The sequence below is a fragment of the Rissa tridactyla genome, chromosome 6 (genome assembly GCF_028500815.1).
Source record: "Rissa tridactyla isolate bRisTri1 chromosome 6, bRisTri1.patW.cur.20221130, whole genome shotgun sequence".
Classification (NCBI taxonomy): Eukaryota; Metazoa; Chordata; class Aves; order Charadriiformes; family Laridae; genus Rissa; species Rissa tridactyla.
In genome coordinates, this window is record NC_071471.1 from 70,203,038 (window position 1) to 70,229,534 (window position 26,497).

The 26,497-nt window shown below is 40.8% G+C and overlaps 1 protein-coding gene across 1 annotated transcript in view; it reads right to left on the bottom strand.

Annotated features, from left to right (window-relative positions):
* Positions 1 to 26,497, bottom strand: part of ADAM12 (ADAM metallopeptidase domain 12) — a 189,906-nt gene that overhangs the window by 95,098 nt on the left and 68,311 nt on the right. The window lies entirely within an intron of this gene.

Genomic DNA, 26,497 nt, shown 5'->3' on the forward strand with positions numbered 1-26,497 from the left:
AAAGCAGTGACTTCCATGAAGATCAATTAATTTGGTAACACAACAAGACCACAGCTGCAGATTTAAGGCTAATGACAGCAATTACAGCGTGGTGTGCTCTGAAGTCTGCTCCCGTGGAAGTCGATGGATAAGGCTTTGATTTTGCACCATTTTACCGGGACAGAAACACAGCCAGTAATATACTCACTGTCTCAGTAACCTGTGAGTTTTTGTTTGGAGTCTGACCACGAATGTTTGTGTGGTTTTCAGGTGTGTTAAGGCCGATTCTTACCGGAGCAAGCAAAGCAGCATGAGATCATGGACTCCTGTTAACACTCCTCTGATCCAATAAAAACACATTCACTCTCTGGCGTTGCTAACAGCATCATTTCTCGCAGGAAGGTGTAACTGCACATTTTCTAAGCCACTTCTGGAACGAGCACATCCGCCACCGTTCACGCTTGAAGAGGGCAGGATGCTCCTGCCCTGCACCGACCGCCCCAGCCCCTGCAGCTGGGGAGCCCATCCCAAACACGGCATCAGCTCTTGGCATACGGCACTTCAGGTGACCTGGGAAAGCCTGGAGTGATTTTTTCAAGTTAACATCAAGTAAACAACACTCTCGGAGGAGGATGGCTTCTGCTTCACCTTAAGACTTAAAATTGGGATGAGGTGATTCGGGTGTTTGCAAAACAAAAGCATGGGCCTGAGGTATCAAGAAACGAGCAAGTTTACAGAGTGAGGGAATGTGAGAGAAAGGATGGGGGTTAAAATAGTCCTCCTACCTTTCCTCTCTTTTACGCATTAACTACTCTCCTACAGTCCTACATTTTACCTTAGCCATTCTTCACCATCTTTCCATTCCCTCTCCTTTTCTCCATGCTATTCTTCCATAGCCCTCCTTTCGTCACCTCTTACATGCCTATGCTTATTATTACGCTGTTAAACAGGAGATACATTTTTCTTAGTGAGCAAGACACAAAAAAGAAACACAACCACATTGGTGCTTTTCTTAAACAAGCTTCAAAGCCGGGGCTACCACCACGTGCTATGTGAGGCTGGCAGTTGCCAGGGCACCAGGCAACCAGCTCCACAAGACGTGACTTCAGTGGGACCTCCAATGGAGATAACATGGACTTGTTTGTCAGATCAAGTTCCACGTTCAAGTTTTTCAGGCAGGAAAGGAAGAACAGCCAGCGAAATTAGGACACTGTGACAAGGTTAAACTATGTTACTAACTTTTTTCTTTGTTTTTTTCACCTCTTTCTCTGCTGCACTCCTCCACTATATCTAATTCCTTGACTCTGCCACGTGTCAGAAGCCTCGATGAACCAATTAAACAGAACATTAATTCAACAGCAAACGACCGCAGGAAAACATCAGATCAACACCTGCGGCTTTAGCCACCAGGAGCGTGGCAGAGCTGCATCAGACAGAGGTGGGAAGGAAGGGCAGGCGGTGGGGCTGGGCCATGAGGATCCCACCTCCCCGCTCCAGCAGCGAGCCTGCGGTCAGAAACACAAGGAAAAACCCCACAGCATCGGCTGCTTCTGCTTTTACCTATTCAGGAAGTGATTAATGTCAGAAAGAGACTCTGACTTCTTGCTACAGCACGGTTTTTTGCTGGCCCAGGGGTCCAAACTTGGTTCTCACTCACTTCGAGGGCATCTCATGGCACTGAAGGAATGAAGATAAACTGGCAAAGAGCTTGGGCGAGAGAAGGATCAGACACTGTCTTTTAGCAGTTAAGACACAAAATTATGATTTTCTTTTCAATTCAAGGAAGTGATTAGTTTATAATAACATTTAACATTTAGTTGCTGACAAAGATATGACACTTATCTTACATAAGTCATTTTAATTATTCCTACTAACCAAGACCTCAGAAATATTGTGTACTCTAAGCTAACAATGCCTTTCCAGATATATTTGGTTCTACTCTCATTTGAAAAATTGATGCCTAGAGCATCAGCATTTATCAAGCTCATTATAGATTTCATCCGAATGACTACAGATAATTAAAAGTATGCTTCATTTTTATTGTAATGTTTTCCCCCCTAACACCGCAAAGTAATTCTGTTGTTGCTCAGGGATTTAGGAATTAATGTAGACTCATCTGCCAGAAAATAAAGTTCCATAGGATTATATACAAGCTATTCATATACACAGACATGAGTGAAACATGCAGTCAAACATACTTTGGAGCACTATATGCATTTGCACATACATAAAATACTCTTAAAAGCAAACGTTTATTTCAGATACACACCTTCAGACACTTGGATAACCATCCTCTGAAAATCGGTCTTCTCTAAGGCACTTGGTCAAGTTGGACACAGAAAATTACTTTAGAAAATGTTTGTTATGCTCATATTTCTCTGTTACCTACATAAAATACATGCTCCCGATGCCCCATCATCTTAGACCGCACAGAATTATTCACATTTAAAAAAAGCATATGTACGCTACTACTGCAGGCATGAGTGGAGAAATCCTGGCAGCTTTATCTTGTGTAGGTGTTATTGACTTAGAAGATGCCCAGAGTGAAGAAACAAATCTTTTGAGAGACCGTTCAACAGGATTCTGGAGAGCCATCATTCCTGAGCTAAGATTGAAGTGATATACTGGAAGTTGTTCAGCGATGTAAAACCCATTAGGAGACGTCTGAGCTAACTCAGCTTCCTCTGCGTTGGGAACTACATCATTCACATACAAAATCTGGGTTGCTGTATAAATATAGGGCATCCATTTCCACGCAGCACCAAATTAACATCAGTTTAAATATTTTTTTTTTTACTATTTATGGATCAGGCCATGTCTGTCATACCTGGAACTGCTATAATTGTTAATAATGCTCTTATAAAATTTACATATGTTTTTTTTTTTTACTGTTTATAAATTTTTAATAATTATTACGACACCATGTTTGACTTGCGTAAGTATAATACACTGCACCTACAGACCTGCTTCATTCTAGGATCCTTAACAATACTTCAATTAAATAACATCACGTATGATGAATTTTCCTTGGCACACCTTTATCATCAAGTGCTTTATGTTTTTGCAAGGCTTTCCAGGGTACTTTGAAACTAAAATTACCCATAAATAGCAACGGCATTAAGAAGCAATTACAGATACGCACCTTTTTTAATGCCTCTGTTACAATCCACATTCTGGTAAATCAGAGAGAAACTATTTAATGACACAGGCACAGAAGAAACTAATGATTTAGTATTAACATCCATGTGAAGCACCGCTAGCAAGGGGCTGGTGAGGTAGTTTCAGATTGAAGTAAGAAAGAGGAAAAAAATATAATGAATAGGTTCTGACATAAATATTGGGAAATAGATCTATATTTTATAAAGGCCATTTTATCCAAGACAGTTTAGGTTTCCTCCCACGCACAGAATGAATTCACAGTGAATAAACCCTTGACTCATGAGAATATTTCACATGCAGATTTGTATTTTATGTAAATTATTTAAGTATGTGTCAGCAAGTTTGGGCAGTGATGTAGAAATGTCCCCCTGCCTATGCCTATCAGTCAAAGAAACAGCGCTCATCACCAAGGAATTCATAAGGGTAAAAGTTTTGCCAAAAAGCTGAAGAGGAGACCGGGACATGGAAAAGACGAGACTATATTATTCTGTCCCTTCAATTTGTCTCCTCCTGGCAACAGGAGGAGAAGGCAGTGCCTTGGACCGGGCTGTGCCAGCAGGACAAAAACCTCTGCCCAGAAAAGCACATTGCAAATTGGAGAAACCTAAACCCGGAGAACGTGGAGACACACGTTAATGCCAGTCGATAGCCAAAAGGAAAATTTTGCAACCTTCACATCTGGAATACCAAAAGAAAGGTTAATTCATTACATGAAAGGATAAGATTTTTTTTGCTTTATCTCCTGGTTATTTCCAAACTACTCAGAATTATCTTTATTTTAGTTGAGTTACACTCAAGCCAGGACATATTCCTCCATGTTTCAGTGTCGGATAGTATTGGAAAAGGCAAGAGATTGCTTTTAACGACAGTGCTAAGATGACAAAACCCCTAGAGTAAGTCCCTCCAAAAGAGTTCTCCAAAGAAGAACTGTTGAGACCCTATAAGAAGCTCGAGGTAATCGACGTATAATTGTCCACTGCATTGCAAACGTCAGAAATTTGTTTGCTTTCTTGCACATCGCTGAATTTTTAGCCTTTAAATGTATTTGTGTCCCCCGAAAATGCATGCGATATTTTATTGTTGATTATCCTACCTAAATTTTTTTTTTTTTTTTAATCTAAGTGGGGCTCTGCCATTAGGTCAATACTGACAGAGAAATCATGCGGCTGTTTTATTTGATGAGAGATGTTACATTGTGCTGCACTGTGGGAATTAGCTACAACGCTTCCATAGCAAAAAGCAGGACGTAAGATTTTATGGGTACCGTGCCAGCTGCCCAAACAACCCAGCACCCACTAAAGGTGCACGGAGACCTTCTACCACTCGCGTATCTGTTCTGCTAAGCCGACGACAGCGTTGTCCACAAAGGTTAGAGAGAAAGCACACGTTACGGAAGAGACGCCAGGTTGTCAGGGAGATCTAGATAATACTGAACATAGACGCTCTCCCCCAGCTCGGATAGGTGAGAGACCAGAAGACACGATCGGAGCTACTAACAAAATAGCAGGGAATTCAACAATTTGGGAAACGTGTAATGGGATACTGAGCCTTTCCCCTCCAGACTTGTGTTTTTAATTAGATCCTTGTCCAGAATAATGGAAAGGTTTTTAGCAACTGATGGCTGATGCGTAGATTGCAAAAAATGAGCCGATGTCCGATGAGACAGTGATATCATAGTACAATACGCTCAATCCAGCCACATTCCCCTTTCCCCCCTCAATTCCGCCAACTGTCGCTTTTGTTATCAGTCTGAGCAGGAGGGAGATACTGTATAAATTCCCAACTGTTCTCTCGCTATTGGGAGACAGGAGGCAGAACACGACTGAGGTAAATGAAGCGGGCAGGGAATAGAAGAGTGCAGGAAAACCGGTTTACAGGTTCTACATGCAGAGCTCATCAGTCCCAGAGATGTAAGCCCGGCATCTCAGACAGCTAACTAATGCAATAAAAAGAACAAAAGAGAAAGAGAAATACGGACAAACAGCTAGAAAATCAAAGCAACAACCACCAAAGAAGTAGGTAGAATTTTTCCTTAATATTTGTAGGCATTTCCCAGTTGTCGGTAATGTTTTAGGACATCCTTCTACTGCTTTGAATGCTTTTCTTCCCCACCTCCTGACTATTTTTTATGGGAAGTGGCTGTTTTTTCCAAATTTAATTTTCACTGCACCTTCGCTGCGTTCACATTTTGGCCTAATTTTCCGTATAGGAGTCAGACCCTTCATTTCGGTAGTAAACCACACGTACGCTGCCACGGCTTTTAGATAGGGTAGAAGTTTTTACGATAACCACTGTCACCACAGCCCTAACATTTTTAGATGCCATTAATGAAATACCTCTACTTGACCCTTCCCTTTAAGGCCAATCTGCTTGGTCCTGGGTTTCCCCTTGGTCTGTTCCAATTTGTCATGCTCCGGAGAGAACTAATACTCCAGCTGTACTTTGGGAAGTGCAATGGCTTGCAGTTCACATGACCTTCTGAGACGTGCTGTTTCCCCATACTGTGACACGCCAAGAGAGATGAGCTTTGGTCCGCAGCCCAAGATACTGGGGTTTTTCAGCACCATGAGGAAGTTTTCCTTGGAAGATGGTCTTCCGTGCAGCAGTTCATTTCTTCACCTTGATCTGATAGAAATCTTTACTCTTGAAGAGTACTTCAAGTGATGAATGTACATACTTGGTTTCATAAGCATATTTTGGACACACCTAGAAAGTGCGCGGGAAGAAGTATTTCATAATTATTAGTGCAAATCAGGAGAACCTCATTATCTCCTCCTGAGCTATGGTGATTCATATCAGCTGAAAGAGATACGACAATGAAACACAGAGTGCAAAAGAGACTGGGTCCTTCGATTAAAATCAGGCAGCAAACAAATGAAGCTGAGTTTTGAACTCAATGCAAGACAGTAATTGTAGCCTAATGAAAGAAGAAAAAAACCCAAACCATCACAGAACTGGAATTCCAGAAATCTGCTCTCCTAAGAGGAAATTTTTCTTATCCTTTCTGATGGATGAGAGGCTCAAAGTATAGTGTCACTGGGACAGGAAAGTAACTGCAGCTACAGAGATCCCAATCTGCCAAGAGACAGAGCGTGCTGCCAAAAAGGCATTTTAAACTTTAACAAGACCTGACCAAAGACTATTTGGCTTGTCTCAGCTTCCCTATGGTTAAAAGCTGGAATGGTAGCAGAACCTCAGCAAAACCACCTGGAAAGCCTAGGTGGCAGAAAAATAGCCAGGAGCGTGTCTGGAAGGGGGAGGACACAGGAACATCTCTGGACAGTTTGCTGATACGTACAGATACATAACAGTACGTAAAGATACTGTTTACTTGAAAGCTTTTCTAAAGCTGGATTGATCACGCAACATGTCATCTCAGCTTGTGACTCTACACCTCAACAAACTGAAGGCAAAGCTTCCCCTGCTTCCCAAAATGCCCATCTGCATCTCACTGAGCTTATTTGTGTTTATATGTCTTCAGATATTTTTTGCTTTGATGGACTAGAAGCAAGAAAGTCTTATAACTTTTTGAGATGCAAATGGTTCCAGTATGAAAGCAATGACCAACCACCCTACGAAAGGATCAGCAAGAAAATGTTGACGTTTTGTATATTTGTTTGTATTTGAAGAATCCCCATTGCCAATTACAGTTGGCTGCTGTCAGAGAGCATTACCCCTAACAAGATCTCTAGAAACACACAACGAACGCGATCTTGAAGTTTCTAATACTCCAGATCAGTAGAAAGCTTGAGGACAGTGATATCATGCTGCCAACAGCTGTCATAAGTAGTACGGTTTCATCTTGTCGTGGGCCTAACAACTGTCTTTTCCTTTTCTGTTTCGTGCTTCAGCATATCTTCAGCTGTCATAACAGATATGTCAAGCAATATTACCCTCCCAACAATATCAGTTCAAATTACTTCCCAGAATATTCCTCTTCTGGCCTCTCAAAGGCAGGAGTCTATTTTCTCAACTGCAGTCAGTGCGATAGTAGACTAATCCACTCTATATCAGCGTATCTTTTCCATAACGTACCAAATTCAAGATGCCAAAGATTAATCCAAAAGGCAAATTCATGTAAAATTGCTAAATCACGGCCCTTATGTGCTGAGTTGCTATGGAAAGCTTCCCAGCTGAAGGAAGAAAACCTTTTTGCTTTCGGCATCAATGCCAAGGTAACGGGAAGATGCGCTCTGTGGTGCAGATCGACCGACCACCCGCAGGCTTCTGCCCACCGGCAAAACTGGGAACGTATAATGCTCTTTTTAACCTTTGCTTCTTCCTAATAATTACCTGCTCCTGGAATCACAGACGTGAAGAACATACCGGTTTAAAGAGAAATCCTCAAGAAAACAATATCTCTCCAGAAGCAGAAATTTCAAAACGTCTACAAAAATCCATCCAAGATGGGAGAGGAAGAGAAACTGTCATTCTGAAGGCTGCAAATTCAAAAAAAAGCTGCCACATGTCACAAACAAATTACAGGCCAGCCTGCATTCATTGACGCAGCTCTCGGTGGACTGTTCAGACCTTTTCTCCCCCCTATGTAAACATCAGCGTTTAGGAATCCTGTTCTTTCATGAAGACACAGCTCTTGCTGTAGCAGAGCCCTGAACCTGCCGTGTATTTATTGTAAGGGGTCAGCTGTGCGTAGCAAGGAAGAAAAAAGCTGACAAATCCTCTTTCTCACTGTATGTCTCCACGTTAAAAAAGCAGGTGTGCCACAGAATGAATATTTTATTTCCACAGAGAAATTATTTCCTCATTATAACGTTCTAGCTGCTTGGCACAGCTGATTTCACACTTGGTTGGTGTAGATGATGCTACACGTCATGCAGTGGCTTTCTGACACACAAGATGAAAACCTGTCTGCTGGAGTCAAACCCCAAGCTGTCTTCATCAGGGCCAGTATTTCACTCAAATCATTACCGCAAATATGGTTTATCTGTAGGTAGAAGAAGAAAGGGGTAAGCCAGCAGACAGCATTCAGTCTAAGACGGACATACAGACATGTACCAGATAATACACTGGAGAGCTAAATTGTGTCTGTGCAGAGGTAGACATGCATCAAGTATGCCAACAGTGAACTGCTGCCAAGAAAATGAAGTCCAGTCAATTTAAATTGCAGTGAAGAGTATTTTCAAGTTTTCTCTTTTCCCTTTATTCGCCTGCCAATTGTGTGTGTGGGGGGGTACAATTTCATTTTCCTGTTTTGAAAAATATCTCCTCCTCTTCCCAATGGGCAAAGCCTACCAAAACTAAATAGGGAACTGCAGAATTATGGCTAGGATCCAGCTGAGATTTCAGCACCCATTTAAGTAAAAACACATGCTTATTTCCAGCTCTTTTCAGAGAAGTCTTTAAGCACATGGCTGAAGATTTTTTAAGTGTTGTTTTTTGGGTTTTTTTTTAAACCGCTTGATAAAAGTAAATGTTAAGTAACGGAGTGCTTCAGAAGAGAAGCAGCACTCAAGTGTGTAGGTTTTAACTGGGACTTGTACAGCACACAAGCCTAGGTTTGCTCAGGGCACTTTCTGCCAAGATGTTTCTATATCTAGAAAGCCAACACGCGGCAAACAGGAAGAAAAAAAATGAATTGTGCTTCATCTCGCTTGTGCACAGTAACTTTTGAAAACATCCAGACAGAAGTATGACTCTCAACTGTGGCCCATTTAACAAAGAAATCATCCGTACGACACAAAGAGCAAAAAAAGTACCAGCGCTCAGTGTACCGATGAAACGTGCGAGCACGATCGACTGCAGCCGCTCTTATATCCAGGTACAGACAGAAAAATGCCGGCTCCTCGGAGCACGAAAGCAAATCAAACATCACAAGTTGAGAGTATGGCAAGTGCCACCCTATCCTATCACGAAGGAAGCACGGATGAGTTAGCAAAGTCATTTGGCAGGTCCAGTCAAGAAATAAAAAAGTGTTTTCTAAGAGAAAATAATAATTTGGCTTCCCTACTCTTGCTAGTTCACCTGTTCTCTCTCTACAGCTACCCTTTGGCATCTGGCCTAAGCGGCTCAGAAATCAGTGTCCTCTGACTGCTCGGCTCCTGCCTCCCAAAAAACCAGGCGGGCCCTGAGCCGCTGAATGCCAGGCTGATGGGTCACCAGCAATTCGGTTTCAACTGCTGCAGGATCTGGGCAGCACACGAGGCGACGCAAGCTTCTGCTTCCCCCAGGTATTCACGGTCACCCACAAGTATCAAAAGCTTTCTGCCTCTCATCTGATTAGCTCCCGTACAAGTCTGGCAAACACTATAAAAAATCTTCATTAAAATAAAAGAAGGGATAACTATGGAAAAGAAGCCTTTTGAAACCACAGTTCCAGTATCAGCAGCTTCTGTACTCCAGGCAGAATGAAATCCAATAAAATTCACTGGAGAAATTTCAATATATTTTAGAGAAAATGGAAGAGACAAGGAACACGGCTCTGAAAAACCAGAAGACCGCAGAAGCTTTAGCACAATTTACAGTCTTCTCAAGTTATTTATAACAACTTAAAAGTATCTGGAGATTGCACCACAGAAACTGGTGGGCTGCTTCTACAGCTCCTCACTCGCCTGCCTTCTCCAGGCCAACACCAGGTCTGCAGTAGCAGGGATCTCCATAACACCCGGGTTCACCAGCATCTTGAGCCAAGCACTGCAGAACAGCAACAGAAATTGTGGTATAGTACAATGGAGGATCACTGTCCTATACAAGTGGTCCAAATGGTAGTCTGAGGTGTCAGCGGTTACGCAATTTCCAGAATAAAAGCATCTTTTCCATGCGGCCTCCAAAATGTTCATAACCAGTTCAAGCCAACAGCTATGACTTATTAAACATGCCACTGCAGCTAGTTCACTACTTCTCACACTAACGTTAATATCTCAGGCTTAATATCTCAATATTAACGTTAATATCTCAATAATAGCGTTAGACTTCTGTGTGAGTTCGTAAAATGCTGAGTCGCTATAAATGAATTCAAAACATCAGCTGATAACAGAACAGGATTTTCAATGTAAGCATGTGAAAAGAAAGAAAAAGAATGACAGTGGCAAGAAAGGCCATTAGTCTAACTGCTGTAGACTGAGCAGGGCGCCCATCCTAGCGAACGGCTATTGTGAAGGTATCGATCCATCATTATAAAATGAAGTCAAAGGGTTAAAGTATAAAGAGGTACTGGCAGACTTTCATTTACGGAATTGCGCTATGATTGTATCTCACAGTATGAAGGTGAATGAATTTTGCTGTTTTACAGGAAGACTGCTAAGGAAATTGAAGAGTGTGTGTCTTTTGGCATAACTATCAGTCAGTCCCTGCCGAGGTTTGGTTACACTGGGAAGTGCTAGGTTAGATTTAACCCTTCTATCTCTTACAAGCATAACTACCCACCATCCCTGAAACACACACTGAAGCTTCCTCAATATGATGAAGAACAAGGGAAGGGGGGAAAAAAAGAACATCTGGTACTTAAAGGTTGACCAAAAGAGAAACATCTGAAATAATACTTCAGAGCAGTCAGTAATGAGGGAGACACAAGAGAAAAATGAGCAGAAAGAACCCCTTGGGTCTAATCCTAACTCCTCTGCTGAAGCACCTTCAGGAGCTCTCTTCATTTGTCCAATTCCATAGTTTCTTCATCTGTGAAATGCAGTTACGCTCTCAGGCGCCAGTACTGCAGACAAGACTGTGGGATCTGCCGATCTTCACCATTTATATCACATAGCCCCGTGGAGTCTGGTGCTACAAAACATCTACAGTTCCAGGGTTACACAATGTGAAGAGTTCCATATCTAGTTTTATCACATTTCTAACGCAAGATCTTAAAGAGAAATAAAGCTCCTAACTAAAACTGAAACACAATTCAGACACTTCTCTTCAAGAGAGGAATAATGAAAATAAGACTAAAAATGCAGCAGCGTTAAGGGACAATTGCGGAAGCGAGGAACTTCCGTGCTCAGATGAGGAAATCTGCGCAGCACGAAGACGGTCAAAGAGGAGCACGGGGCAATGGGCTGGTGAAGGCAGCAGCACCGTGGGTGTGATGATGGAGTGCGCCGGTCAGAGGAGGAAAGGGACACCGGTATTTATACACATATCTTCACTACAGCCACAGGCAAATTAGAGCTGACTACACAACACCACAAGCTATTCTGATGCTGGCAAATTCTAGCCAAGTGGTTAGCCTGATCGCTATTAATTATCAACACAAAACACATTATCACATCAGCAGCAGAGAAAGGCTTTATGACGAGTACGTGTTCACCTCTTAAGAACTCAGGAAGAGAACAGAACTGTATTACCAGGTGAGAGAGAAGCTCCAGAAGAAGGGAAATAGGAAAGTAAAAACTACTGCTAAATAATAATCCACCTTAATATGTGGAATTACAAATTATTTGGGGTAATTTACTGCTGTCTGTATAAAAATGCATATCTTTCTATTGTTGGTTTGTTTTAGAATTGCATCAATACTTCTATCTTTACCTTTCCAATAAAACTCTACTGTAACCTCGTTACACATGTGTCTTCAAACAACGTATGTTGTGTTGTTCTGCTGTTAGGTTTTAGCAGTTTTACACTACCTCCAACAGCTATGATATTCTATTAAAACACTTAGTATTCATTACCTTTTAAAAATGTTATTTAGCCAGCAAGAAAGAATGAGGAACAGTGTGAGTACAGATGAAGAACTGGCCGCCAATGGCCTCTATTTTGTTCTCAGCACTGATCTAAAGAAGTTATTCTTACATTCACACTCTTATCCATCACCCTTGTCCCATTTCATCAAAAAGCAAAGCTCAAATCCACACGATGAGTTACAGGTATATAACATTTACCACTTCTTTCAAGTGTAAAAAGTATTCTTACATAAAGTATTCAAAAGAAAGGAGATCTTGCGAAGTCATTTATTTTTCAGACATGATCCCCGAACTGTTAGTTTTAACATCAGTTAGTTGGTTGAAGGAAAATCTAGAGAGGAACTCAGCATTACCAGCTAAAATCCATTAGAATTATAACGCCTCTTTCCTATCTTAGCATTTCAACGCACATTTTTAAAACGCGTTTAAAATCATACCCTGTTCCTCAGGAGGACAAGGCTTTCAAGTGCTCTGTAAGGTGCAGACGGGTGCAATACAAAGGCAATACAAAGCAGCCAGACCTGGATGCTGACATCCCTTAATGGCTATTTCTCTGGCTTTAAATTTTGCAGTGATTCTATAGAGAGCGACTTTGCCAGTTCTTGCACTTAGAGACTCTGTGATCTTATCGTCTTGGCTGGAGAGACCTCTTCAGATTCCCATTGTACTCTCTGTCTTGTAGCTTCAGCATTTTATTCTCCTCAGCTGTATTCCAGCCTTTCTTCCACTCACACATTCACCATTGTGTCTACCTGAATGGTGCCCATTTCCTTCACGTATTAGGAAACCAAGATTTTAAAAGGGAATACGTGATGGAGGTTCTGTCACTGATACCAAAAGGCTCCGGGTTTGACCAGCTCCAGCATACAACTTAAAACCCTAAACTGAGCCAGCAAGGTACTCTTCAGCAGGCTAGAAGTCACAAAAATAATGATCATAATACAATTGTATTTCAAATCAAACGAGGAAAACATGTTAATGAATCTAATCCAACAAGCAACAGAAATTTAGATGGGTCTATGTTAAATCCGGGATGTTTGATATCCCAGCCTTCATGAATTTAAGAACATTCCTTAAAGCAGCATCACAGAGGCTTCCGTGTGCTTTATTTTTATATCAGGGCGTATTTCATACCTCTAATTGCCCTTCCTTTCTTTCCCCCATTACCAGATGGCTGCAGAAGACTCTGAACTGGGAACGACTTCAGCTCACCCCCCCCACTTCATGGAGCAATATTACAACATGACGCCCACGGGGTGTTCACTACGAGCGGCTCTGCCTGTCGAGAACGTACGAGCTTAACCTGGAGTGAGGATGAAAGCCACCGCGTTAGCATTTTGAAAAGGCTGAGACCTGTGAAACAATTACAAGCAAAAGGAAGTTTTGTAAGTGAATCTTTGGCGGCACTATTGGAGGAAAATAGGTCACGTCAAGCAAACCTGATCTCATTCTTTGACACGATTACACGTTTGTTTTTATGAAGATGATTACATGGTTTAAATTGTTGCAAAGCATTTGACCTAGTATCGTACAGTAAACTGACTGAAGATCCATGTACAAGACATCCTAAATGAAACAGGGATTAGTGAAGCAGGAAAATTTAAAAAAACGAGTGTCAGCGAAGAATGGTCTTGTTCAGTTCCTGGTGGGATTCCACAGGCTTTTGTAGCAGGCACTGTGTTATTCTGCACTGCAATCAACAACTTTGAAGCAAACATAAAATATGCAGCTTACTCAAACTTGGAAAGAAAATTCATACGATGAGAACAAAAGGACTAAAGGACTATGCCGTTAATTGGGCCACTTCAAGGAAGGTGTCTCTTAGTGCAGCAAAACACAAAGCCATTCATCCATCAGAAACTTCTCCAAATCAGTGGCGGTTTTGATAGTCTTAAATGTATGAATGCAGCATATAACTACAGAGGTACAGTCAGTGAGAAAGAAGGGGGGAGAGATTTTTCTTGGAAAGCGGTGACTGTAGAAGAACACAGGGTCGTACGTAACATCAGCCATCCGAGTCTCTGGACATGAGAAAAAGTAGCCAAGTGAAAGAATGACCCAAAATTGGGAGAATCAGGAAAAGTGCCCCCAAGTAGCAGAAAATTGAGATAATTCGATGAGTGGTTCAAAGGATCATTACAGGACCTTTAAGAAAATAGCAAAGAAGAGAGAGTGAGAGAGAGGGGGAGCTTCACAGCTCTGAGGGCTTCACAAAGGAAAAAACAACAAGAGACAAAAATATTGAGGAAGATTCTTCTGATCTAGACTGGGACTGTCTGGAAAGGTCTGAGTTAGCTCACCAGGCATGTCAGGGGGCTCTGCACTGCGCTGCCAAGCAAAAAGCACACCCCAGGTAGCTCACTCTGCCAACCATGCCGGCACAAGTGTAACTCAACAGCATCCACTGCTCCGGAATAAATAAGAGGTCGGTCTAGAGAAAATAACAGTTGGACCTCATGTTCTATACGCATCTCTGTGTAAATATCCACCACGGAGGCAGAAGGAAACGTTATTAGTGTGAGTCTCGCAATCGAGAACAAAGGGATTAGATGCAAAAATATTTCAAGGAGAAAAAGGCTGCTGGGAATGCATCTCCCAGGGCAACGCAGCATAAATTGGGAATTGTGGATATGGGATGCTGTGGCCTTTTTTACTGTACCCACGGAGGGGACAGACAGCAGCATATTAAGTGGCCTGGAGAATACCAAGGCGCTTATGTCGCTACTCACTACCAGAAGGTTTAAAATAAAGCTCATAATAGTGAGATCTCAACTTCCGTGTCATACCAGACCTTCTGAAAGCTACGCATTTCTTATGCGGAGAACACAAAGGTGAGGAGCATTGCTGGCAATACATCTGGTGACTGCTCCTACTCAGAGGCCTCCTTCCTCTTTGAATTTAGTGGAAACCTTCTCAACCGCCATCGTACATGTTGCCTGTAATTACTAACCATCCATCAGGTTATTGGGATGCAAGTTAAAATACGCAGCAGGAAAAGTTCATTTTTTAAAAATACATATTTCTTTAAATTATACCGTGGTCTGAAAACACAATTAGACAGCTAGCCCGTGTATTAATTCCCAATAAGGACTTTTGCTCAGAATTAATGCGAATTCTCCACAACCACCATTTTTGGTTTGGATAAACAAATTGGACATTGCTGTTCAAAGTAGCAGATAACAGTGTTGGGAGCGCCTGCCGGCTGCCCGGGAATGCAAGGTATTCCAGAACAACGAGGTATTGCAGCGCAGGAGGCTCGATACTTCTCTAACAAAACGGCGTTTCTCTGACTGAAGGCTTTCAAGGTTAAGTATGTTGAGCAGCTACAATTTATGCGAACAAAATCTCCCCTGATTCTCTGAACTGATCACATCTATTGTCTATCATCTCAAGCGTAATCTAAAAACATCAAAAACATCTGATTTTCCTTTTCTCCCTCCTCCCTGCCCTTTACGGAAAATAGTGGTGGTGCTTTCCGGCAAAGGTCCATGAAAGCACCACCACCGTTGCTCAGAGTTCACTTGCGATTTTCAGGTGTGCTTATTTGACAACGTATTGCTTATCCGGTTTGGGGAATATTTTGAAACCACCAAGCCACGTTGCAGTACATACCTCTCCACTGCAAAACTCACCAAGAAGCATGTTAAATAAAAATTAAAGAAAATACCTATATGTGCAATAGAAAATAAGTAAGGTGCAACCACTGGCTCCTACTAAACACGATCTGACTCAATATTGTTTAATTTACTGTCTTACCCTCTCTCTTCCAATATCTCTCCTTCCTAAAGATCTCCCCTTTACCACCGACGTGGACCAGAAACTCTTGTGCCATTTTAAGTTTTGTCATAATTTAACGTGTCCTTTAAAACACGCCCACTCTTCCTGCATGAACTCATTGAGAACATGATTTATTACCTCACTTTTCATTTCATCAGCCAGTAATCAAATTCTTAATGTGATAATATTAATGCCAAATAGATATCACGGGAAGAAATATGAAAACAATTTCCATATGCTCCATTCTTCCTGTTTCGTGACTCTTATAAGCTGACAGGGCCCAGAAAACCCCCAGAAATCTGAAGGCAATGTGCGATGCTCATTTCCAAAGTTCTCCGTGGTGACGTAAGCAATAAAAAACCTAAGAAATAAACTCATTTTTCTGGCTACTTGAAGTACAAAAGCTTAAATTGGTAAATCAAGCTAGTATCTGTGCTATGCAAGGCTTCTGGAGGTATAGGTATTAACCATCTATTTACAAGAAAACTCTGCCTTCAAATCACAAATGATCACCTTGGAAATGAGATCTCTACTTACGTAAGTGAAACATTTACAGGAAAATACCAAATACCAGTCAAAGGCACATTTGCTCATTGTTGGAAGATGTCACCTGAAATACGATGTCAATAAATACATTTCATTCCCTGCTCTACATCAGGGTAAGTAAAATCTGTCAGCGTGTTGGCACACACAGAATGCAAACCGGGAAAAACTAGAAATGTAGCTGCAAGGGTTTAATAGAAGATGCTAAATTTAATATCGTCTCCCCTTTACTGGGAAGGAAAACACGAGGGTGGGCAGATGCAGACACAGTTTCCACTGGCTCTTTCCGTGAGACATTTGCCATCTGGTTTGTTGAGGCAAAGTGAGTTGAGAGAAAAAGCCAAGATCTCTCTTTGACTGTTAAATGAGTTGTTTCTCCTGGAGAGTAGATATTAAAACTTAAACTACCTGGGTAGAGGGTTCTTTCTCTTTCTTGAAACAGCCGTTCAGTTGTTAATACACTATTCAATTATAAGTAATGCAGCATATATGAGAAAACCTAATGACACCATAGCATTTATAAGTTAAATGCACAGGCTTCATATGCTGACAATGAATTGCAATTTTTATCTCAAGGTATGTATGCTTACCCTTTCCAATGTTCACTTTCAATTCTGTAAACTATTTTTTCACATTTCATGTATATTTATGAATATACTATTACTGCCAAATTCCTAGCTTAGCTATCCTTGCAGACCTTAATACATATTCAAAAGTCACAGCTGTGACTAGGAGGAGATGAGTATTTTTGTGGAAACCAATTTTTCTCACATATCAAAATGTATTTCCTTAATTTATTGTCACATGCTTGTTAAACCATATTTTAGATTCTTTTCCTAACGCATACTTACGCAGACTATGCGCTGCAGTTTAGAAGACTCCTACAATTGCAGTCCACACTTACTTAAGGAAAGATTTCCTTCAGTTATGAAATACTGTGGGCAAAACACTGGCAATAGTATTTGGTGCTTAACAGGAACACTTGGAAAACTAACAAAACTTAAAATTTTATTAACGTGCAGAGCGTTGATGACTCTCCTATAATATCTGTGACAGTTATTATAGCTGCTCTCAGAAACTACTGATTAAATAACTCAGTAATAACAATAAAGGATGATAACTGAAATAGATTTAACTCATGATAAAAATCCCTCTGTATACTACAAAATATACTTGTGCTTTATAAATCTTGGGGAAAGCTGTCTTCTGAGAAGAAAACCAGCAAATTCACTGTTTATCATCCAGTCTTAACTGAACAAATGACTTTTTAAATCTTGATTTCACTGAAAAATCTATCTGTAAATGTCTGATACATGTATGCTACTCATACGTAGGCTGAAATTGTATTGCACCCTTCGGCAATAATCCCACATAAAGGCAGGTTTAAGTAGTTTTATGGAAAGTGTAGCTACAAATTTTCTCTAAAAGTGCATCTAAATGTTTCATTTAAAATGTTACAAATTTCAGTTCAGTAAAATCTAGGTTTGGACCCATAACGAAATGGAAATTTTCAGCTGGTCTTTCCCACCACGGATGAATTTTCATTCAGGCAAAGGCTACAAGACGAATCAATGAGGCCAGCAGAGGTGGCTCACTTGGCTAATTAGTGCCTAAGCCGTTTCTCCAGGCGACAGAAACTCCCATTCATTCCCGTGGACGCAATTGTCCTGACTGGCGCAAAAGCTATGTATTTGCAGCACTAATACTGTGCTTTAAACTCCAGCGTGGACAAAACAAAAGGAGTTAGGTGTTATCGAGGCAAGAGGAATAACCAGGAGAGGGCTGGTAGATAGATCAACCAGCTACAACCTCTTCCGTCTGTACCAGACAAGCATTCAGCTAGTGCATCTAACACACATTTCCTTCCCTAGTCTGGACAAACTCAAAGAACAGTAATTGTTAAGTTATAACAAGATATGCAAAGAATAAAACATCTGGCATTAAGATACAGTCTGTTCTGGAAAACAATACAGATGTAATGTTTTTGCATACTTTGCACATTCATAATGGAAAGGCACTATCTCTAGAGCATGGATTTTCCCAATATCATTTTCATCTGGTGAGCAAGCTAGAGTTTGCTAACCATCTGCATATGTGCAGTATAGATTTTAAAAGTAATTATTTTTATAGCATTCCAAATTGCTATTGCGTAAAATAGCATATAGTCTCCAGTTAAACAGCCGGAGGTTACATAAGTCATAAAATAGCATTTTGCATTCATTTTAGTTTAGCTGTTGTGCAACTAGAAGGTTTTATATATGTATTTTGACACAAAGAAATGCAAACATTTGGATTAAAGTTTTAAGGTCCCTTGCCGGTGACAATATTTGAAGGGAGAGGTTTTGGTGTTTTATTTTCATCCCTTTAGGGATATACTCGGGATGAGGTCTGTCATGACCAAAGTCTACAGAGATTGAATTCAGACAGAAGTTGTTCAGGTGGGGTTTTGCAGGGGAAGGGGTTTCATTCAGACACATGACTCTCTCCTCTCTTTCTACTTTTTCCTACTGAAACTCTGATTCACAAAGGGAAAAGCAATGTCTACAACACCTGTTTAACGCTACCAAGGCTTGAGGTTGTGCTGTTGTCTCGGTTGTTCAGGAATGCTGGTGTTTTTTGAGGGAGAGGAGGATTCGGTCTAAAGCCTTCTGCTGCATAATTTGTGAATTAAGTCATCAGAAATACTCTAGGTTTCTGAAATATTTACAAATATAAATAAAACAAGGCTAAATTGCAACGGAGTGAAAACCACTTGGCTTCAAAAGACAACTTTCAGTAGGCAGATTCATGGAGACAATAACATTAATGCTGTAGTTAAACCTTCGTAACGAAAGACTCCACTGAAAACTAAGCGTCTAAAGCGCGTTTAAATTTTTCACGTAGCCAAAGACAGAGTAATTTCTCTTCAAGATAGCCATCATAGCCAAAATAGCGGCTCAGGGCAGTCCCAGACTGGTTGAGCTGCACGTTCGCTAGGACAAGCTACTTTGAAAGATCTCTAATTATTTGAAAGGTCAGAATGAGACCAAATACCTCAAAACCACTGGAAAAAAACCCCCATGTTTTACCGAAGGCTTTTTTTTTATTTTTATTTTGCTTTCTTTCAGTGAAGAGCACGGCTGGCAGTTAAACCCACATAAGAATCGTACAAAGTTGGGAGGTTTCTGATAAGCAAGTCTTGCAAAATACTACACTTTCCTGGCCTCAGGCAAACAAATTTTTTCTGGTGGATAAACAACAATATCATCCTACTAACACGTGTAAATTCTATTCCTTCATGCACAAATTCCATAATTATTTTTCAGGCTTTGATAAATAGCATGAATTCTACATTATGCATAGCCCTCCCCCGTAAGGAATAAATTTGCTTTTAAAAGTCTGCAGCCCTAATAACACAAATAGGAAGTAAACAAGAAAAACAGAAATAAGAACTGTTTCAACACGCTGATTGTAAATGAGGTTAAAAAAAAAAAAAAAAAGAAGGCAAACCCCCTAAAGTGTATTCAAAGTTTGGTAATGATTTCCAAACGAGACTATTCTAAATGTAACACCTTCAGACAGCTGTAAATTTATCTACAACAGTAACAACTGCAGCAGTGATTTCTAATCAGAAATTACTAGCCCTATCATGTCTGGTACATTTTTTATTCATAGCTATATGTTTCTCTTTTAGCATCCATTTAAACAGAGCTGCATATTTTTTGGAAATAAAATGACAAAACTGTACTGTCGCTCAATCAGTCGCTCAATCAATTTAAAGCAAATACAGAAATTAATATTTTTTCCTTTCAAATGTCGCAGCAATGGAGTTCCTTTTCCTTAACAAGGTGTGTTCACCAACGCCAAGAAAGTTTTAAGATTTTCAATCCATTTCTCCTATAGGTACATGCAAATGCCTCCACGCCCTTACCCAGACATCTCAAGAGCAACCTGAAATTTGATCAACACGGTGGGATTACAAAGAATAAAGATCTGCCTGTACGATTCAGATTGCAGAAATCAGGAAACTGGATTAGGAGTTAAATAATATAAGGAGTATTGAGTTTACAGATATGCACAAGCTAAATTTCTCTGAACTTTTCAGGTCACAGAAGGCTCCCGTTAAAAAGTGGATCAACCACAGACACCAAAGAGAACTTGCACACTGTATGACATGCTTTAAAAATCATATTATTTCATTCTTTAAGAAGTGTTTAAGAGAAGAGAACCCTGTTCCTACCATCTGGGAACCCAACGTGGTTCCGTGTACCTGCATCTTCTCTTCAATGACATAGTTACTGCAAACCAACAATTTCTTCTACTCTGTGAACCAACTATTTCTCTTCAAAATTACGTGAAGTCATGGAAACAACATGCAAACACCTGCACTCTAAAACTCTAAAAATATTGGTTAAGAAGTTGATGTTTTACAGTCATCTGACCGAAATATCTTTTTTTTTTTTTTTTTTAATCAAAATATCTCTTTTTGCGCTTCTGTCTATGTAACCTGAGGTCTCTTTGTACTTTTCCCCTTCTGAAAAAGTAGCACAGAAAAAAAGCCAGGAGAGAATAGTTACAAAGCTGGTGATTCCCACCTGGCAACTACTGTGAGTGCCACTCCAAAGTGCTGCCATGACAGTGTCACTACTAATAATACTTTATTAAATCAAGAGCTAGCTCAATTCCAGCTGCTCTCCATATGATCGGTTCACTTCACTGGAGAGAAAGGATTTCCCTCTTCATATGTTTAAGGCAGACCTTGTGTGCAATATGATTATTCCGCAGCGCGAGATGACAGACAATTCCACTTTTGCTCAAGCAAACCCATAAATCTCTGCTCACATTACCCGGATCAACAAAACACGACTCTTAAAAAACACTGCCTTTTGTTATGCTTTCTTGATTTCATTCTCCTTTCTCGGTTTCCCGTTTGTTCTGGGATTTCTCTCTCTGAAAACAGTTGAATGTGGATGAGAAAAAGAGAAAGGGAGGGCGAGGGGGTCTCGCATCGATACCCACACTTCAAACAATAAAAGAGGGTTCAGAAAAAAATGCCAACTCTGACCTGCAATCCCCGTGGTTATATCCCCTCCACGCCGAAGAACAAGATCCAGTTTTGAAGTCATTACACAAATACGCCTCCATTTACCTTCTGACTGCCTGTCTTTTGGGGATGCCCTTAGGGCACGCAAATGCTGAAAGCCTAAGTGAAGACACGATTATAATGATACTCATTGTAAAATCAGTCAAGTTTACAACGCTGCCTCAACGTGGGGGGAAAAAAAAAAACACAACCCAATCATCTGTATGCCATGCAAGGAACGCTCGTGCCCCACCAACAAGGCTGGAAGTGCTAGAGCAACCAGCAAACGCTGAGTTATCTTTAGCCCAAAATGCTGCATTGCAATGGTCTTTTTGGTCCCGTCCATCCCCCGCCCCCAGCACAAGTGTTTTGCCCCGAGGACAGTGGAAATTCCAGGTCCTTTCTCCTCTCTTGTGACCCAGACTATTTTCTTTCAGGGCTCGGTCCTTGGAGTAATTCCAGTGCAAGGAAGGGCAGTATGCCGAGCACCCTCGGTCACAGCTCCCTGCCCCAAACCAGTGGGTTTCCTTCTGGAATCCAGTTGCAAAATCAAGGTCTTGTGTACCGCACAGCACAAAGCTCCTTGTTCCTGCAAGACTATCCGTCAAAGTATATAAAATTATTACAACTGACAGCTACTTATGTATGTGGAAACTGCATTCTTTTTCTGGTGTATTTTAGTCTGCAAGCCAAAACCAATTCTATGAATGTCCAAGGGTATGAAGACTACAGCAAATCAAGGGCACTCCACATCTGAATGAAAGCATCTGCTGAAGGGAGGGTGGTGAGAGTGGAATGCAGATATTTCCACTTAGCCTGTATTAACTTTGTATTTTTGATTAATCCATCTTAACTTTCCGAGCTTCCCTCTGTAGAGAAGTCCCCAGGGAGCTTGCAAGAGACTGTCATTCTTGCTGCTGTAGCAGCTGCTGTCACTGGAGGGCACACTGCTGCTGCTTTCGCAGGCTTTCACAGGCTCATCACATACATTTTTTGGACAGATAATATTTTTTTTTTTTTTTTCCCCTTTGAAAAAATATTTTATCTCCCCAAATTGTCTGAATGCACAAGTCTTCCCTTTATAGAACTCTGACTGCTAAATTGTGCAGGAATAAAACAAAACCCCCAAAAATAAAAAGCCAAAAAAAACCCCCAGAGTTTTTATTTCCTGTGTAGCGTTCCAGACAGTGTAACTATTCATTAACTTTAAAGCATACAGTTTAAAATTCTGTTTTTCTTTTGGTCTCGGCTTTATATCCTGGAGTTCATTTAGACCAAAACCAAATCCCTGGCTCTGATTCTGCCCTGAATATTAGGAAAATTGGGCTTACATCCATTTAGGCTGTTATGCTTATTCAGCATTTCCTCTAGATACTTGAGGAAAAACCTGACCCAGGTAAAGCTCCTTCTTTAGGAAATGCATTGAACTCCAAATAAAATCCTTTTTCATTATGCCTGGGCTGTTCTGGCAGAGCTCTCTCCGCTGATGAGTGTCCAGATAGGGTGAAACACTGAGCTACGGTGCAAAGTAGGAAAGAATTAATAGGAAAAAAAAAATTTTTTTTAAATAATAATCTTTATAGAAATGATAGAGATCTTAAAGCAATGAATTCTGCAACCCCTATGTATTCCTGCCAGGTTCCTCCATGCGATGCCTTTGCTCCACCAGACCTGGAGAAGGCGACCACAGAGGCAAACGCACCAGCAGATTCTTCTGAAATGGGCCCTCTGTGTGGTTTTCCCTTCCTGCCACAGCTTACGAGATGCAAATTTGAGCCACCCAGGGCCAGGAAATGTGTTTCACAACGCTGACGGGCTCCTCAGGACTTTTGAAATCATATTGTGACCCATGGCTTGGAACAGTTGGACAAAACTACTGGAGAAGCTTTTTGGAAAGCAATTTCATTAGCATACAATATTGGCCTGACTCTGCCTGAAAAGTCAATGGCAAAACTCAAAGTGATTTTAATGAGAGAAGAAGTAGGTCAGTACTGGAAAATCTCATGCACAGCCTTTATAGTCTGTCACTGATTCCTTGTGATCCCCAGAGAAAAAGGAATAATTCTGAATCTCCACCAGCAAAACAGGGAAGTCAGTTTTACAGCCCTAGCTGGGGTTTTCTACGATCTGTAGAAAAGTCCTTTACGGCTTAAGAGTTCAACTGTGACACTTGCAAATAAATGGCAAAAGCACCTTTGCTGTTGTCCCAGTCTCTCAGACCATCTCGCTGTAACAAGTTGCCTTTAAAAAAAAAAAAAAAACCACAAAAAGCCCAACATGAATAGAGTTTTAGATTAAGATATTCTAGATTGCAGAGTAACAAGTCTCACGTAGATGTAAAAGCTGCTGGAGGACACGTATGAGTGTCAACAATTCAGTGTCAGTCCCTAAAAGGATCAATTCTTAATTCCCTGACCAAATGAGGTTGTAACACAGCCCGTGCTGTTCAGACTCGGAGGGTTTCTTAGCTCTATTTACAGTCTGAGTTTGTCTTTGCCTAGAATGTGTGTTATTCGATCCTGCATACCTCCCAGCCCAGACCCTGAATGCCTCATTTATTAATCCGATATTATTTCCTCGAATGAAAGGATTCACAGCTGATGATTCGGACTGTTTGCTAAACAGCTGGGTCTTCTTCCAGGCCTTTTTCACGCTATGCCTTCTCGCATGCCTGAGAGTTCAGCTACAGCTACGTTATACAAACTTTTCAGCTAAAGGAACAAATTAAAACACTGGAATCCAAACCACTTTAGATTGGCAACCACATGCAATTGCTTGAATCTCCCTAAGCCATAACAAAACTGTGGTGGAGATCAGACCCCAACTTCCAAAGCCTTCATGGAAGTTTTCCATTCTGGCCCGGCTCGTCACATTGCTGATACGCAGTGACGCACCGATCCGCCGTGCCCTTTCGGTAATGCCATACACCTCGGTCCCCGCTCTAATTACAGACTTCACCAGCAGAGAGAATACCCAGCACCCTCTGCAAGGCTCTGATTAACTGTGCACTGTAGGTGCATAGGTTGTATTCCCCACTCTGACCCCAGGAAGGGGGTGGTCCCGCACTAAGGACGATTCATCAGTCCACTTGGTCAGCCCCAGAAGAAGCCTCTGGAGAAAGAGCACGTGGACAGAAACTGCAGGTCCATCCTTCGAGGTCGCATAAACCCCTGCCAGAACTGCATTTCCAAAGCATCAGCTTCCTACCGGTGAGGAAGAGCACAACAGAACATCTGAAACTGGATAAACAGGGCTAATTATCAAGGGAATGACAATTGTGACAGTGAAATATGATGATCTACTAGGTCAAATATTTTCTTCAAAGAAACGTGCTTGAAAATTGTATTGAAAGCTTGACTTAGACAGATTGCAGGGAACTGATCCAACACTACGTTGAAAGATATCTTTCCCCTGAAGAAATCAGTCACCGCACTACACAAGGCTTGCACAGACACAAGCACAAATGCAAAAATAATTTAATGTTTATTCTGATTCATCTTCCTGCGTTAACATTGTTAGCACTGATCCATACTGGAATACCAGTCAAATCTTGCATACATGTGTTCCTGCAATACAAGTTGAGGTCTTAAAGGATATTCTGAAAAGTTGAGTTCAAGAACAGTTGAAAAACCAAAATGTTAATATTGACAGGATTTTTAAAGCACCACCTAAAATAATTTGTACCTGATAAAGTAATATTTTCTATTCAGCAGATAAGACCTCCTTATTAACATATTAAAAATAGATTGTAGCTTTGTTTTCAGGGAGCCTAATGTATATATTCTTAGATATCATTCAAATTCAATAGGCCACAAAACTTCACCCAATATCCTAGGTCCCTGATCTTTACATTTCCACCCTCAAATGACTAAATTACACTGTTTCTTGATAAAACCACATGACATAATAGTTTGCAAAAGAATCACAGGAATGTAGGAGTAGAAGGACTCACCTGGTAATAAACGTTCACTTCAGAAGGGTGTATATAACACCACTTCCATTCATCTCAGGTTGAGAAATTCCCAGAATCTCATAATAAAACAAAAGCCTTCAGAAAAGAAGCCCAGAAGCCATAAAACTTTGCTGTGCCACAGGAGGACAGCAGAAGAGATCAAAGGTATTGCCACCGCCTCAAATCCCTCCGTCAGCAACAGATTTGCTAGCTGAAAACACCCGGACAGCCAAATTACCTGGAGAGTTTTGTACTCACTTGTCTACATCCATATGATAGAGGAAATCCTATCTTACTGTCAAAATAAACAGACATTTCAAAATAAAGAGTATTATGTTCAAACAATATTTCTAAAGATGACCATCTAGATATAATATTAATCATAAATTAAGTACGGTTGCATCCAGATAAGTTACAGTTGCATATCATTATCCATGTTCTTCCAGATGTTCTGGAAATCATTTGTTGTAGTTACATTCTATAACTAGAGAGGTAGTTACATTGGTAAACATCCTATGATTTATTGGCTTTTTAATTGCTACAGGAGTGAAACTAGATGTCTAGAGCATATTTTACTGACAACGTCACAATGCAGAGGTCTTCAAATGTGGCCAGGTTAGTAGTCACAGACACCTGAAGAAAGCGATCACAGTGCGAGATCTCAGCCAGGAGGACACTGCCTGTTACGGCTACAGACCATGAATGATATCATGGACATCTTTGGAAATCATGATTATAAATGTATTAACCAAAGATGAGCATTAGGTCAATTAGCCATTAACCTGATGATGAATGCTAGGTCATTACATCTACTCTAATATGCTTTTTCTACCACCTGTTGTACGAGATCACCAGTTACTGTAAATCAGCATAGCTCAGATAAATTGGTGTAGGGCCATTGATTTTATGTCAATGACGGATCTACTCGACCGGTTTCTTTGCTCTTATTTTTCAGCTTTGCCTAACTTATGCTACTTTGCCTGCCCCTGCCATGATGTCTAATACTCTAATACACTGTCATTCTGGCAAGCTGATGCGTACATTAAAACACAGAAGTAAGAAGATGGAATTCGTTTAAAAAGGTGCTGGCAGCTGCAAGATGTCATCTGCATTTGTAATAATAAAGCACTCTTCTGGGGAGGACAAAACCCACAATTTTCAATAATTAATACAAAACCCAAGCTAAGTCAGTAACGCTAGCCAAGGGTGATAACATGAGCATATTTTATTAGTAGAATATCATCCATTTATTTTTTTCTGGCATACAACATGACTGCTCACATTTTTTCATGGCATCTGAATTTGTATTATAGTCCTACAAGCTACTCCACCCTCAAAGCACAAGAGCTTCTCTGTACATCAATAAATATCTATCTGTTCTTTTGGCATATGGAG